This window comes from Mirounga angustirostris, unplaced genomic scaffold, assembly GCF_029215605.1.
Source record: "Mirounga angustirostris isolate CCGP_5_RB_7025 unplaced genomic scaffold, mMirAng1.0.hap1 SCAF_2, whole genome shotgun sequence".
Lineage (NCBI taxonomy): Eukaryota > Metazoa > Chordata > Mammalia > Carnivora > Phocidae > Mirounga > Mirounga angustirostris.
Window position 1 is genome coordinate 136,395,152 of NW_026991710.1, and position 15,697 is coordinate 136,410,848.

General features: G+C 35.4%; 1 protein-coding gene across 3 annotated transcripts in view; it reads right to left on the reverse strand.

The window, feature by feature from the left end:
• The window catches only part of FSTL5 (follistatin like 5), a 691,608-nt gene that overhangs the window by 60,809 nt on the left and 615,102 nt on the right, over nucleotides 1–15,697 (reverse strand). The window lies entirely within an intron of this gene.

A 15,697-nucleotide genomic window follows, 5' to 3' on the forward strand; every position in this document is an offset into this window, starting at 1 on the left:
TTAGTTAAAGGTATACTACAGTTGTGGTTGAACTTGTGAAGATTCATATTTTAGCTTACATGTTGGCAATTTAGTCTTACTAGTATATTTATTTTCTAAAACCTTGCCCTGAATTTTATCTATTTAAAATTCTCAATATTCTTGGATTACTGAATTAATTATTTGATTTCTGAAAAGGCCTACTTAAACATTTCTATATTAGTGTCCTCATGACTTTCTTATTTAAATTATTTACTTATTTTATTATTATTATGTTATGTTAATCACCATACATTACATCATTAGTTTTTGATGTGGTGTTCCATGATTCATTGTTTGCATATAACACCCAGAGTTCCATGCAGAATGTGCCCTCCTCAATACCCATCACCCAGGTTAACCCATCCCCCCACCCCCTCCCCTCTAGAACCCTCAGTTTGTTTTTCAGAGTCCATAGTCTCTCATGGTTTGTCTCCCTCTCCGATTTCTGCCCCCCTCATGACTTTCTTCCTGGCTCACATGGCCATTATGTTGATTTGGGATCAGGTGGCCAACAATGTTCTCAGGGAAAGTAGCCCACTTGGCGAGCATCAGAGATTTAAGCCTATCCCGCTTTCACAAATGCCAAGTTTCCCAGCCTCTCTAGAGGCTCCTGTGGTCACATGACCTAGTTTCATTTATACATGGTAAGGATTAATACGCTGAATGATTTTTGAGAATGATATTGCACCACACTTTGTTCCTGCTTGGAATGCTATCATATAAGAACATTAAGCCTTGGGGCGCCTGGGTGGCTTAGTCATTAAGTGTCTGCCTTCGGATCAGGTCATGATCCCAGGGTCCTGGGATCAAGCCCTGCATGGAGCTCCCTGCTCAGCAGGAAGCCTGCTTCTCCTTCTCCCACTCCCCCTGCTTGTGTTCCTGCTCTCGCTATCTCTCTCTCTCTGTCAAATAAATAAAATCTTAAAAAAAAAAAAAAAAAGAACATTAAGCCTTAATTTCCAAAGTCATTTTGAGGCCATGAAACAATAAGCTTAAGAAGGAAAAGCCACACAACACCTTGAAGGTTTGGCAGGAGAAAAATGAAAGAAGACTGAATTCTCCATAACAACCTTGAGTTGCTGCACAAACCTAGAGTAACTGTCTCTAGATGAGGTTATTTGGGATAATTAAATAGCTTTATTGCTTAAGAAATAGTCTGGTATTTTGTTAATTGCAATCCAGTGAATGCCAGATGTTTCATTTAAATTCTTCATGTACTCAACGATAATTTCAATATGTATATAGCAAAAATGCCATCATTAATCATTACACTAATAACAAAGCAATAAAATTCCTTTGATTTTTCATATTTTCCCCTTTATATGTAAAACTTGATCTGTGTGTGATTATAACAGTTACCCTATTTTGTATGCAGCTTAAAAGGAAATAATCTTTATGTCTTTAAGATGTTAAAGATAAAATAGTTCAATCCAAAAGCAATAGTAACAAAGACCTCATTGTTATTCGATTGTTAAGAGACAGTTACACAAAGAGCAAGGATCTTTAGATAACTTTAAATATTAAAGAACAATTTAAATGAAAACTTCCAGCTTGCCAGCTCTCATAAGGTTCTTTTCTTCCACTGATCCCTTTCCTAAGGGGCATACCACAGGCCATGGGTTAATATCTACATAAAACAGACAAGAAATGGAGACTCAGTCTTACCAGTAACCATCCAGCAGGTGATCAGCAGAGTTGGGATTTGATAGTCTATTTATCCCGAATGTACAGCCCCCCTGAACATGAACCATCATCCTTCCTAGCTGATAGTTTAATTTCTGACAATGTGTGGATATGTTGCCCTCCTATTGTTGCCTCATGTATAAGAAACATTCTTTGGGCTTTTTCTCTTTTGGAGGGTGTAAGGAAATCCACGGGCCCAAATATACGCAGTATCATCTGTATAAGCAGTACAGACCTAGCCAAGCATCAGTGAGAAGCAGTATAAACCATGCTTATGAGCAGGCATTCTGAAGCCGACTGCACATTTTAGTGTCCTCACTTAAGTGAAAAGAATAATAATAATACCTTGGGAAGTTACTAAGCTTTTCTGTGGTATGCCATGGAAATACTACTATTACTGTCAGAAAAGCTAATTGAACTAGAGGTATTTTCATGACAATTAGCATCATAGTGTTTTAAAGCTAGAGATAAAGTACCCAGTACCCTTATTTAGCAAATGAAGAATCTGAGACTTAGAACAGAAAGTAAATAAACACAGTCTTTGTCCTTAAAGAATTATAGGCGAGAGGGTGAAAGAACTTAAAATAACTAGATGCCTATCACAAAGTAAAAATAAGGACCAAATGCCCTGAAAGTGCAGAGGAAGAGGTACAAAGCACGTTAAAGGATAAGGGTGAGAGGTGATGCTTTTATTGAGGCTTTAAGTATGAATATTTTTATAAATGGGAAGATAGAGACTATTTTTTAAAGTTAATTTATGAGAAAATGTTCCAGGAGATGTCAAAAAGCAGTCCATGAATAACTGCTTTCAAATAATTAAGATATACGTATTTGAAAGAGAAAAATACCAATTTTCAAAAGAGCTTCGGATTTTGAAACATATCTGCTCAGTGGTCTCCAAAATATTTGAACATTTTTTGTCTCTCAGCATTTCAAAGGCTTAATATTAAATTCAATATATTTTGGTGTTTGGTTATAATAGCTCACCAGAACTGAAAAAGATATGCAGATCAAAATGAAGAAAAAAACATCTGACATACTTTATTTGGAAAATGTTTAACTCTTAGGGAAAAAAAAAATCTGTTTACAGCTTTTCAAGTGCAGATATAACACATTTTACAGAGGGGACATTTACATGGATTTCAGCAACAAGATCATCTAAAAAGACAGAAATATTTCCAAACAACCATCTTCAGGATAATCTTGCCATACCCAATTTTTAGCCAAAAAAAACCCAGATATTTTCCTACTTACATTGTCAACTTTTGAAAGGAATAAATTGTATGTTATTGGATTTCACAAAATACCTGCTAGTATACTGTGAAAATTACTTTAAATGATGAGTAAGTTTAGACCATTAGCTTTTGAAAAAGAGAAAGACACTATATTTGATACTTAAAATATTATTTTTCTTGCCACAATTAAACCTGTAAGCCTCTGTGTTACAAAATAGTTTAAATGTTTCTCCACATTTTATGAAAGGGATTGTAAAGATTCTCTTATCCTTGACTGCCCTCTTTCTCCCATGCCTCACATTCTCAGGAAACAGGATTCTATCCGACTTCTAAATACTGCCCTCGGCAGAACCTCCCCTGATACCCACCAAGAACAGAGCCTCTATCCTCTCGAATCCATCACATGGTTTCTAACTTCTACCTTTATATATACTCACCACCTTTCTCAACAGATTTGTTAGGATGATTTTTTTTTTTTTTTTTGTAAGCATTAGACAGATCATAATACTAATCTGCTCAAAGCACTACAGTGTTTTCTCATTTCCCTCACAGTAAAGCCAGAAGTCCTTTGAATGACTACCAGGCCCTAGCTGACCTGCCCTCTCCATCTTCTTTCTCTGACCCCTTCACCTACTACTCTGGTGGAGTGCTCTGGGCCTCCTGCTGTTCATCCAGCATGCCAGCCACACACCTTTTGGAGGGCTTTCGGAGGGCTTTTCCCCTGAATGGTCTTCCCCTAGAAAGTCCAGTGTCTGCTTCCTCAACACGTTCACTGCTCAGAACTCACCTTCTCAGTGAGGCCAGTCTGATCACCCTGCTTAATACAGTAACCAGCCTTCACTTGGTGCACATCCCCTCACCCTTAGCTTTCCCAATCCCACCTGGTCTTACACCACAATTTTACCTTTTCCAAAGCACTTACTACCTGACCACATATCACATAATTTGCATCTTTAGTATTCCTATTTTTCATTGTCCATCTTCATCCAATGGATTCTAGGTTCCAAGAAAGCAGCTTTTTTTCTGTTTGTTTAAGTCAATAATATAACCTATGCACTTAGAACAATCCCTTGTAAATAGCAACATTCAACATACAATTAATGGGACTCTAAATCTACATCATTAGGAAAAACAAATTGCAAAATTAAACAGTGTTCCAAAACTTATTATTATTAAAATCATCATTATTATTTTATTTAAGAAAGACAATTACACTCTGTATCATACTTATTATGAACAGAGGAGTTTTTTTAATGTTTTCCAAATACAAATTATTTTAATTTAATCTTCACAGCAACTTTTGTGTTGAGGTGTGCAGTATTGTTATCTCCTTTGTAAAGATAAAAGTGAACTAAAGTACCAATATTGATCCCTTCTTATTGTAAAACTGCCACTTTCGTCTAGGTGCCCTCCTGTCCACTGTGTACATTACATCACTATTCAATATACAGGTGACTATAAGCTTCCCACATTGGCCCATATATTAAATATTTATAAAATATAATATGATTTTTTAAAGATAAAAAGACATATAAATGACATCCTAGTATTTCCTTATGACAACTCAGCATCTTTCATTCCACTTTGGAGACCACCAGTGTCTATAGGTTTTTGTTTTGTTTTTTTCCTGCACCTACCAGCCATTTATCAAGAAGAAATGATATAAGTTGAATAATAACATTCAAGAATATGTGATTGTAAGAAAACATTCCATATAGATTCATCTCCCACCTCAGAATTAACCTATATAGATTGCTCATTTATTACTTTGCATAAATTTGTATTTAACTACTGATATTATTTTGCTAGGAAATTGTTTTCAGACTTTGCCTTGAGAAGCCTAAGGAAATGAGATTTATTTGTAGCAGGTGATTCAAATCCCGGCCATAACAGAACAAAGGGAATCAGTTTAGATCTATTGAATGATTCCGTAAAATTTTGTTTAAATTAAAGGTTCTGATACTATAGGTCGGAAATTTTTCTCCCATATCATAAACACTATGGTTTTCTGTACACAGTGGCATTTGCTTGGCCTGGTGATATTCAGATAATTAAGCCACAATCTTACTTTCAAAAATGAATTGATCTTTTAAATATTTTCAGAAATACCTTTCAAATTACAGTGTGTTGTTATTGTAAGTAATTAATAGTAGTGATCTACTTGGGACGCCTGGGTGGCTCAGTTGGTTAAGTGACTGCCTTCGGCTCAGGTCATGATCCTGGAGTCCCTGGATCGAGTTCCGCATCGGGCTTCCTGCTCGGCAGGGAGTCTGCTTCTCCCTCTGACCCTCCCCTCTCTCATGTGCTCTCTCTCATTCTCTCTCTCTCAAATAAATAAATAAAATCTTTAAAAAAAATAGTAGTGATCTACATATTCAGGTCTGAAAATCCATTTCTTAATTTCCCATGTAAGTACCATTTTCAGAGTGTTATATTATCATGTTGAATTAACTTGTTCTAGTCCTTCATTAAAATGTTGAAAATACACTATATAATGTAATAACAAAATGGTCTTATTTGTAGCTTTATAAAGATATCAGTAAAATATTTTTTCTTTAATATTTTAAAACATTGCTTAAGCATATAATTTACTTACATTATAAGGGTTTTTTTTTTTCCTCTTTGTCGATCTACAAACCTTAACTCCTTCATAATCCCAACATACTCAGTGTTCCACAAATTTATCAGTACTTGTTGAGGAGGTGAGACAAATATAAAAAATTTAAAGTATACGCTATCCTGATCATGGACCAGTTGCCTCAGCTTCTACAAAGATGGCCTATTTTATGGGGGGAAATACTGGTAATAGCAACAAAGATACACAAAACTTGGGGTTTGGTCTTGACATGAAGGAACAGTGAAGCACAGCTTGTTTATCAGCCTGACAAGGAGAGTACCAGCTGGCTAATTAAGTGAACCTAATTTAAACTAATGATGTCGATTCTCAAGGTAATGGGTTAATGGCTAGAGGAGACTGCTGATGACACTTAAGAATACTCCTGAGGTGTCACCAGCCACTTTGGCATCCAAGCAGAACCTGATTTTGCTCCACGGAAGACAAAATGAGGTCAGTTGTTTACTAGCCAGTCTTTAATACAGCCAAATATCACCTGCCTGCCACTCTGACAAAAATTCCACAGTAAGAAAGGCAATACACATTTGATGGTTAAGCAACACCAACCTTACCAGTTCCATTAAAAAACTGTGACCTTTTACTTTTTAAGCTGCAGATAAAAATGATACTGTTGCATCCACTGAAAACAAATATACTCTAATGGTAATATTTTATCATGAATTTTATAAAAGCTTGTGTTGTCAAGGAAATATTTGTCATTTTAATAATAAAATGTAATAAAGCTGTTCCAATTTTTTTTTTAATTTTTAATCTTAAAGATACATTTACTACCAATCCACACAATCTTTTGCATGTATTCTTCCGCATGTATTTGCATGCAAAAGAAAAAGTCAGAAATATGGTTTCTTAGATAAGGTCTGTATAAAACACTAGGGATCTACTTTAATTAGATTGAAAAAGAAAGCTTGAAAGATTAAAGTTGGGCGCCTGGGTGGCTCAGTTGGTTGAGCGACTGCCTTCGGCTCAGGTCATGATCATGGAGTCCTGGGATCGAGTCCCGCATTGGGCTCCCTGCTCGGCAGGGAGTCTGCTTCTCCCTCTGCCCTCTTCCCTCTCGTGCTCTCTGTCTCTCATTCTCTCTCAAATAAATAAATAAATAAAATCTTTAAAAAAAAAAAGAAAGATTAAAGTTAAATAAGAATAGTGTTCTTTTTTTTGTCTTTTTTCTTTTTTTCAAGATTGACTTTGGACTTCAATGTTCCATTCCTGTATCCACACCAGAGAAAATTCCATGGCATTTTCTATCATGTTTGGGAGAAGATTAACTAAATTTCTTTTTTTTTTTTTTTTAAGATTTTATTTATGTCACAGAGAGAGACACAGCAAGAGAGGGACCACAAGCAGACGGGGTGGGAGAGGGAGAAGCAGGCTTCCCGCCGAGCAGGGAGCCCGATGTGGGGCTCGATCCCAGGACCCTGGGATCATGACCTGAGCTGAAGGCAGAGGCTTAATGACTGAGCCACCCAGGCGCCCCAAGATTAACTATATTTCTGTTATAGTTAATATTCTTAGCTCTTTCTGTATAATAAACTCAGGTTTGAAAGAAATAAAACAACGCGGGGCACCTGGGTGGCTCAGATGGTTAAGCGTCTGCCTTCCGCTCAGGTCATGATCCCGGGGTCCTGGGATCGAGGCCCACATCGGACTCCCTGCTCCTTGGGAGCCTGCTTCTCCCTCTCCCTCTGCCTCTCTCCCTGCTCATGCTCTCTCTCTCTCTCTCTCTCTCTGTATCTCTGTGTCTCAAATGAATAAATAAAATTAAAAAAAAAATAAGGAAACATTAAAAAAAAAAAAAAGAAATAAAACAAACGCCTACAGCACACAATCAGGAAGTATAACTTCACTTGGATGCAAAAAAAAGACTGACTCCAAACCTAGCCTCAGTTAAGAAAAGTGGTCAAGTTGAGAAAGGATGCTTAATTTTTACGTAATTAACTTCGTACTTGGCAGTTGACTTTGAGTGTGCTCTGTCCTTGGAGATAAATACAGCTTTAAATCACAAAATTGTTGTTGTTGTTTCAATGTAGTCTTTTAAGTAGCTAGAAATGTTCTTTCTTTTTTTTTTTTTTTTTTTTTAAGATTTTATTTATTTGACAGAGAGAGACAGCGAGAGCAGGATCACAAGCAGGGGGAGAGGGAGAGGGAGAAACAGGCTTCCTGCCGAGCAGAGAGCCTGATGCGGGGCTCGATCCCAGGACCCTGGGATCATGACCTGAGCCGAAGGCAGACGCTTAACAACTGAGCCACCCAGGCGCCCAAAATGTTCTTTCTTTAATTTCAAAACTTGAACTCCTTGGATTATTAATTTGTAAAACAGAGGGTTCAATATCTAAGTCTGCAAAATCTATCATGCTGTTTTTAAATTGGGAAAACCTTGAGGGAATTTATAATTTTAAGAAATGAAGTATTTTCAAGTATGAAAATAGAACCACTAGGATATTTATAATTCACCTTTAAGCATGTACTTCTGAGGACTAAAATTTACATACCCTAATGTAATGTTAAGACAAATATATGGCAGTGTTCTTTCACCCTGCAGGTAGTAGACATATGGAATTTATTATCTAATGAGCTCACAGACTGAAATTATACATGGTTTTGAAAGTGAAAACAGACAAATTTAAACCTAGAAAATTTTAGTTTTTTAAAAAGACAATCTTTTGTGGTATAGATCTAAAATTTTAGGTTGATATTTACAGTCAACAGTAGGTTTCAAGAACTAGTATTCCTATCAGAAAGAGTATGAGACTGACTGTACCCAGTATGGAAATTTTCATTTTATAAACAATGGTGATCTCTGCTTTTCTATCCAACATCTTGTTGCAGAATGGGCCAAATCGTAGGAGCTGCTCTTTCACTTCCCTTCTTTCCAGCGAGGTATTCCCTAGCCCCTATAATTCAAAACCTTTTCTTTTCATTGACAGAAGGATAATCTTCAATGCCATCACACATCTCACCAGAGCTGCGTGAGCAGTCCCATGACATTCTACTGCCTCTGCCCTTTTGCGCCAAGGTTTAAGTTCTCACATTCTTCCTACAATAGGAATGTATCTGGTACATTATTCTTGGTCCCCACTGTTCTCCAAATAGAAGGGAGCTGTAGGAAGTGAGGCAATAAGGGTGATAAATGGTGATGTGGGGCAAGATGCATGGAGAGAAGCTTAAGATTTGTCTTTGGTAATAGAAAGTCTGAAAATATACAGGCGCTTACCCAGAGCAGGTAGAGTGAGTAAAGCAGGAAATCAACCACCAAGTTGGCTTTCCCCTCTAAACCCATCTAGGACAGGGTATTTTTTTTTTGTTGTTGATTTGTTTTAGACCTCTCAAATCAAGATTCCTTTTTTATTCTTATTTGGGTTACATGATATATACATATTTTCCCTTTAATTTGTTCTTTCCCATTTTGTTGTTAAAATCCACTACCATGACTTTTATCTTAATACTTTCTTAGTTTCTTTTACTCTCTGCCAGAAGTGTGGTTATATATTCTTTTACTCAACTCTAATAGTGTTAATCATGACTTTTGTCCTTGTTTTTTGCAAAAATTCCCAATTTCCTTTTGAGGAGTCTTTTTTGAATAACTTAAGTTTTACCTTTTATACATTAATTCCTTTGTGTCTTTATATACATATCTTTATGTTTTCCTTCAGATTCTGATTTTCTTCAGCTAAATTCTAAAATCATCTGGTTAAATTAACCTATTGCTGATTTTTTTTTAATTAAGGAGAAAAATTCCCTGAAAATACAGCCTTATTTGGATTCAACATATTTAATCATGATTGTCAGTATTACTTGATACTGATATTAATATTTTACATTTACATCAGTGCTATTAATAGCTTAACATTGTATCAGAGAATCTGTATGAAATAATTTTCATTACTATTTCTTGTGACTTAATTTATAGCCTATCATGTGTTCATTTTCACTAAATGAAGCATTTAGTGAAATGTTTCAAGTGCATGAAATGCTATGGTCTGAGTGTTTGTGTTCCCCACAGAACTCATATTCTGAAATCCTAACCCTCAAAGATGATATCAGGGAGTGTGGTCTTTGAGAAGTGATTAGGTTGTGAAGATGGAACTCTCATGCATGAATTTGTGCTTTTATAAAGAAAGATCCTTCTGAGATTCCTCACCCCTTCTACTGTCTGAGGACACAGTGAGATGGCACCAGCTATGAACCAGCAAGAGGACCCTCACTAGATCACAACATGCTGACACCTTGATCTTGGACTTTCCAGACTCAGAACTGTGAGAAATAAATTTCTGTTGTTTATAAGCTACACAGTCTGCTATTTGGTTATAGTGGCCCTAATGGACTAAGATAAGATATGATAAAATGGTAGTGAAGATATATATATATATTTTTTTTATCTCTTTTTAGATATAGATATAGATGATATAGATATAGTCATTGCTGAATGCAAAGGCTAACACACACATCTGTTAATTCAAGCATAGCAACAGTGTTGTTCAATTCACATATACTCTTAATTTTGTTGATTTATCATGTGTAGAGGCATCAAGTTCTTCTCACTTTGATCCTATGTCAATCTCTAGTAGTAGTTTGGCAATAATCACCTTGTAAAATTGTAAGCAATCATATATGTTTTTAGTCTTATATTTTCTTAACAAAGTAAACATTTTATCATTATCAAGTAACTTGCTTCAACTCAATGCTTTGTGCCTTAAAGTTAATTTTAAAATCTGATGTCAATATAGCTACATCAGCTTTATTGTTTTGTTGTTATTATAATTCCTGCATTATCTGTACTGTGCTTAAATGTCACTTTTTCTTTTATCTTTTTCAGGGGGTATATCTCATAATGTGCATATGGCTCGATTTCCATTATTCAGTCCAACAGTTTTCTTTTTGTCTTTCAGTTAATTACATTAGTCCATCCTCAGTTACTGTAATTGTGAACATACTTTGTTTTTTTAATTGCTATTTATTTTATTTTTTAATATTTAAATACAGCTGATACACAACGTTACATTAGTTTCAGGTGAACAAATTAGTGATCTGACAAGTTTATACATTATGCTATGTTCACTGTAAGTACAGTTACCATCTGCCCCATTACATTGCTATTACTGTATCACTGCCTATATTCCTTATGTTCTGCTTTTTAACCCTGTCACTTACTCATTTATAACTGGAGGCTTGTATCTCCTTCTTCCCCTTCACCCATTTTGCCCAACCCCCCACTTACCTCCCCTCTGGCTACTATCAGTTTGTTCTCTGTATTTATAGTTTGATTCTGCTTTTTGTTTGTTTATTCTTTTTTTCTGTTTTTAGATTCCACTTATGACTGGAATCATGTAGTACATTTGTCTTCCTCGGTCTGACTTATTTCACTTAGCATAATACCCTCTAGGTCCATCCATATTATCTCAAATGGCACGATATTATCCTTTTTTATGGCTGTGTAATATTAAATTATGTATCACATTTTCCTTATTCATTCATCTATCAATGGACACTTCGGTTGCAATGCTGCAATAAACATATTACCTTTTTCAGTTAGTGTTTCCCTTTTCCTGGGTAGATACCCACTAGTGGAATTATTGGATCATATGGTATTTCTATTTTTAATTTTTTGAGGAATCTCGATACTGTTTTCTGAGATATCACCTTAGAATGGCTAAAATCAGAAGACAAGAAACAACAAGTGTTGAAGAGGATGTGAAGAAAAAAGAACCTTATGTACTGTAGAAAACAGTATGCAGGTTCCTCAAAAAAAAATGGATGTATTTGGTTTTATTCTATCATTTTGTTTAAATTTGTTTCTATTTGTTTTGGGTTTTCCATTCTTATTATTTGTCTTTCTTATTTCTTCTTTCCCCACTGTATTTATTTGTAAGTTGTTCATTGAATTTTATTTTATCATAGCCAGACACAGTATTTCAAGACAGATTCTTTTTAACATTAATAAGCATACCTACCATATTTTTGAATAATCAATTATTCCCATTCCAAAATAGTACAAGAAATCTTAAAGTATTTCAAATAAATCATCCCTTTCTCTGTTTACATATTGTTGTACAAAACTTAAACACTTGTGTTACTATTTTTGTCTTGTGTTTTCACTCTTTTAAAGACATCAATCTTTTTTTAATAAAGGTTTTTATTTTTTTATTTTTTTAAAGATTTTATTTATTTATTTGACAGAGAGAGAGTGAGAGAGCACAAGCAGGGGGAGCAGGAGAGGGAGAGGGAGAAGCAAGCTTCCCAATGAGCAGGAAGCCTGATGCGGGGCTCAATCCCAGGACCCTGAAATCATGACCTGAGCCAAAGGCAGATGCTTAACGACTGAGCCACCCAGGAGTCCCTAAACATTTCAATCTTAAGCTAAGAGAATATCCTAATTATTACTGAGAGTTAATATTTTAATAGATCATATATTTACCAATTTACTTACTCACTATCACATCAAACTTATTGATCAGTTAGTTTTCCTTATTCCTGAAGCAGATAGTTTTCAGTTCGGTTTCAATTTATGTTGATGATAATATCTATGTTTTTGTGTATCTGACACAATAAGCAATGCTGTGGTTTCAAAATTATTTTTACACTGATCATATTATAACATTAGAATGTATTTTACTTCTACTAACCCATTTAGCAATGTTTCACTTTCATTTGGTGTCCATTATTGCTATTGAGAAAGTTGCTGTTGTTCTCATAGTAATTCATCTGCCATTTTATGATCATTCTAAGATATTTAATTTTTTTCCATTTAGGTTTCATTGTCCTTTCTAAATATGAAGGTTTACTACATTTTATTTTATAAATTATAGAGTAAATATAATATGCAATATTCTTTATTATACTATAGTACAGTCTCACTTCTTATCACTCATTTTGACCTAAATATTAACTTCACCCCCTTTCTTTTATATTATCTCCTTTCTGGAATTTATGTTTTCTACTGTGAATGGATAAATAATGTCTGTGTATTAAAACGCATTTGATTCTCATTATTAGTAGTAGTTGTTTCCATAAAGTAACCACTAACACTGAATTTCTGAATACTGACCCATTGCTCCTACGGGAAATACATACTTAGGTTCCTATGAGACTCTGGTCACAAGATTTTCATCAACTGATCAATAGATAACTTTGTTTCATATGTGTTTCTGTTCAAAGACACTTTATTTAATATATATTGTTCATTAATTAACATAGAACTCGTGGCCAAACAGCACCAGGACTCGTGGCTGAATGAAACTTACCATTAGGCACGTCACAGCCTCTTGAACAGGCATTTCAACACTGTGCTTTGGAACCATTTTAAGCAGCAAAATTGCCAGCAAAAACACAAAAATGCAAAACACATGGTACTAAATAGACCATGAAAAGAACACTTGTTTACAGTCTAAAAACTGACACAAGAAGGCAGAGTCTCTTCTTATTCAATCTTAGCTAGAAACGTATATGTAGGGGGACAAACTTTTAACCATTCTGTTCATGTCCTTGAATGACCACAAAAGCCCCATGAGTATTGATTTTATGGCCCTAAATAAATTTAAGTGAATTTTCAAATGCAGAATCAACAAATAATGATAATTAACTATAATCGATTTCTCTCCAGCAAAAGAAGAAAGACTAACACTACGGCTACATTTAAACAAAATGATCTTATGATTATAATGTAGAGCAAAGTAGCCAGATACAAATAGTGAATGCTATATATTTCCACTGATGTAATATTCAAAATTAGTCAATGTTTATTTATGGTGGCATAAATATACATAATGATTATCTTTGAACAGTTAACGACTAGAAGAGTAATAAAACATTATTATTATTTTAATAACAATATCATAAGGAGAACTCATTTGGATTGAGGCCCAATTTCCTAGCCCTTAAAAAAGTAAATGTTAGATTCTTGTCTAAGAAAACTCCATAATCATGATTACATCATATCCTAATATGATTTTTTAAATATTTTAGCATTATATATTATCTTTTACATTCTCCTGGTATTTCATAGCAATTATAGGCACTTTGAAAAATAATATAATTTATGTGACTTTTACCATTGATGAACATTTCATTATCAATATTTTCTATTAATTTTAAATTTTACATTGTTGTCTGAAGTTGGAAATGATATGAAGATAAGTGATGTTAGATTTTCTCACTTTTGAGTATCTACTCGGCAATACATAATGAGTCAGTGTAGATTTCTAGTTTGAAAACTAAATTTAAAGGCCAATTTGATTATTTCTGAAGCATACTTCTAATATTAACATGCTGGCTATAGAGTCTAAATAATGCCAAACTGAATGCCTATAATTTGATGGCCTATGTTACAGCTGAAATCAAGATAAAATTAACCTGGTCAACGTCCAGCAGTTTCAAAGAAATAAGAGGTGAAATATATAGAAAAACATATATCCTCACGGTAGATACTGAACCATCAGATTGGATATATATGAGAACCATGTAACCCTGGAGGCCTTAGATAAGTTTTCTAGTAGAACAATTATTGATCCTTTTCCTCATGATTATACCAGCCACTCTCTTATCAGAAATTGAACCATTAGACTAATTACTCACTATAAATTTGTAAAACTGAGATAACAGAGTTTTTCAGTAGAAACGCTTTTCATTCTTTTATTTGTAATAGCAAACATATCCATAGTAGGCAATCAACAAATGTACATAGAGTAGATGGATAGATAGATGGATGATTGGATGATATCATGTGAAGCTCTGAAGGACTCTTAAACTGAAAATTCTTAACTTTGAAGTTATTGCCACTTTTTGTGGTTCTAGTCAGGAATCATTAGAGGGGCTACTTCAGTATTTGATTTCAAACCAATATTGATGCAAAAAAAGTCTTGGTAAATATAAAGAATGGTTAGCTTCCAGTGTCTCTCAGAAAATTTGATAGTAAGTAAATATAAAGCACTTCTATATGCCAAGATCTGCTATAAATGTTGTATATGCATTAATTGAGTTAATTCTAAATACAACTTTGTGAGATATATACAATTATTAATCCCATTTAGTGGATTATGCATATCTAATAAAGCTGTTTTAAGTTTGTTTCCTCTGAGCTGAGAAGCAAGAGATCCTAATAAGAGTCAAGGGCCCAGTTACTATAGCCAGACAGCCTAGAAGCAAATCCTGTACCGCCCCTTTGTTGTTGTGCAATGGAGTACAAATAGATTGCCCAAATTAAACAACTTTGGAAAGAGCAGGGAATGAAATAACTGGGGACTCAAACCAGAATGTTTTTTTATAGCCATGACCATAACAATGTTTATTAGGATTTTTTTCTCTGCCATTGACCTATGTGCATATTACTTGTTTTACTACTACCGTAAAACCTACTAAATTACTATTACCTAACAAAGTCTACTATTATCTTGGCTTTTGTTAAGAATCAAGTAAGAGGGGCGCCTGGGTGGCTCAGTTGGTTAAGCGACTGCCTTCGGCTCAGGTCATGATCCCAGGGTCCTGGGATGGAGCTCCGCATCGGGCTCCTTGCTCAGCAGGGAATCTGCTTCTCCCTCCGACCCTCCCCCCTCTCATGCTCTCTCTCTCTCTCTCTCAAATAAACAAATAAAATCTTTAAAAAATAAAATAGGGGCTCCTGGGTGGCTCAGTCGTTAAGCGTCTGCCTTCGGCTCAGGTCATGATCCCAGGGTCCTGGGATCGAGCCCCGCATCAGGCTCCCTGCTCCACAGGAGCCTGCTTCTCCCTCTCCCACTCCCCCTGCTTATGTTCCCTCTCTCACTGTGGCTCTCTCTGTCAAAGAAATAAATAAAATCTTTAAAAAATAAATAAATAAATAAGAAGTACAGGGGTGCCTGGGTGGCTCAGTCTTTAAGCATCTGCCTTCGGTTCAGGTCATGACCCCAAGGTCCTGGGATCAAGTCCCGTATGGGGCTCCCTGCTCAGCGGGGAGTCTGCTTCTCCCTCTGCCTGCCCTTCCACTTGCTTGTACTCTAACAAATAAATAAATAAAATCTTCAAAAATAAATTAATAGGGCGCCTGGGTGGCTCAGTCGGTTAAGCGGCTGCCTTCGGCTCAGGTCATGATCCCAGGGTCCTGGGATCGAGTCCCACGTTGGGCTCCCTGCCTGGCTGGAAGCCTGCTTCTCCC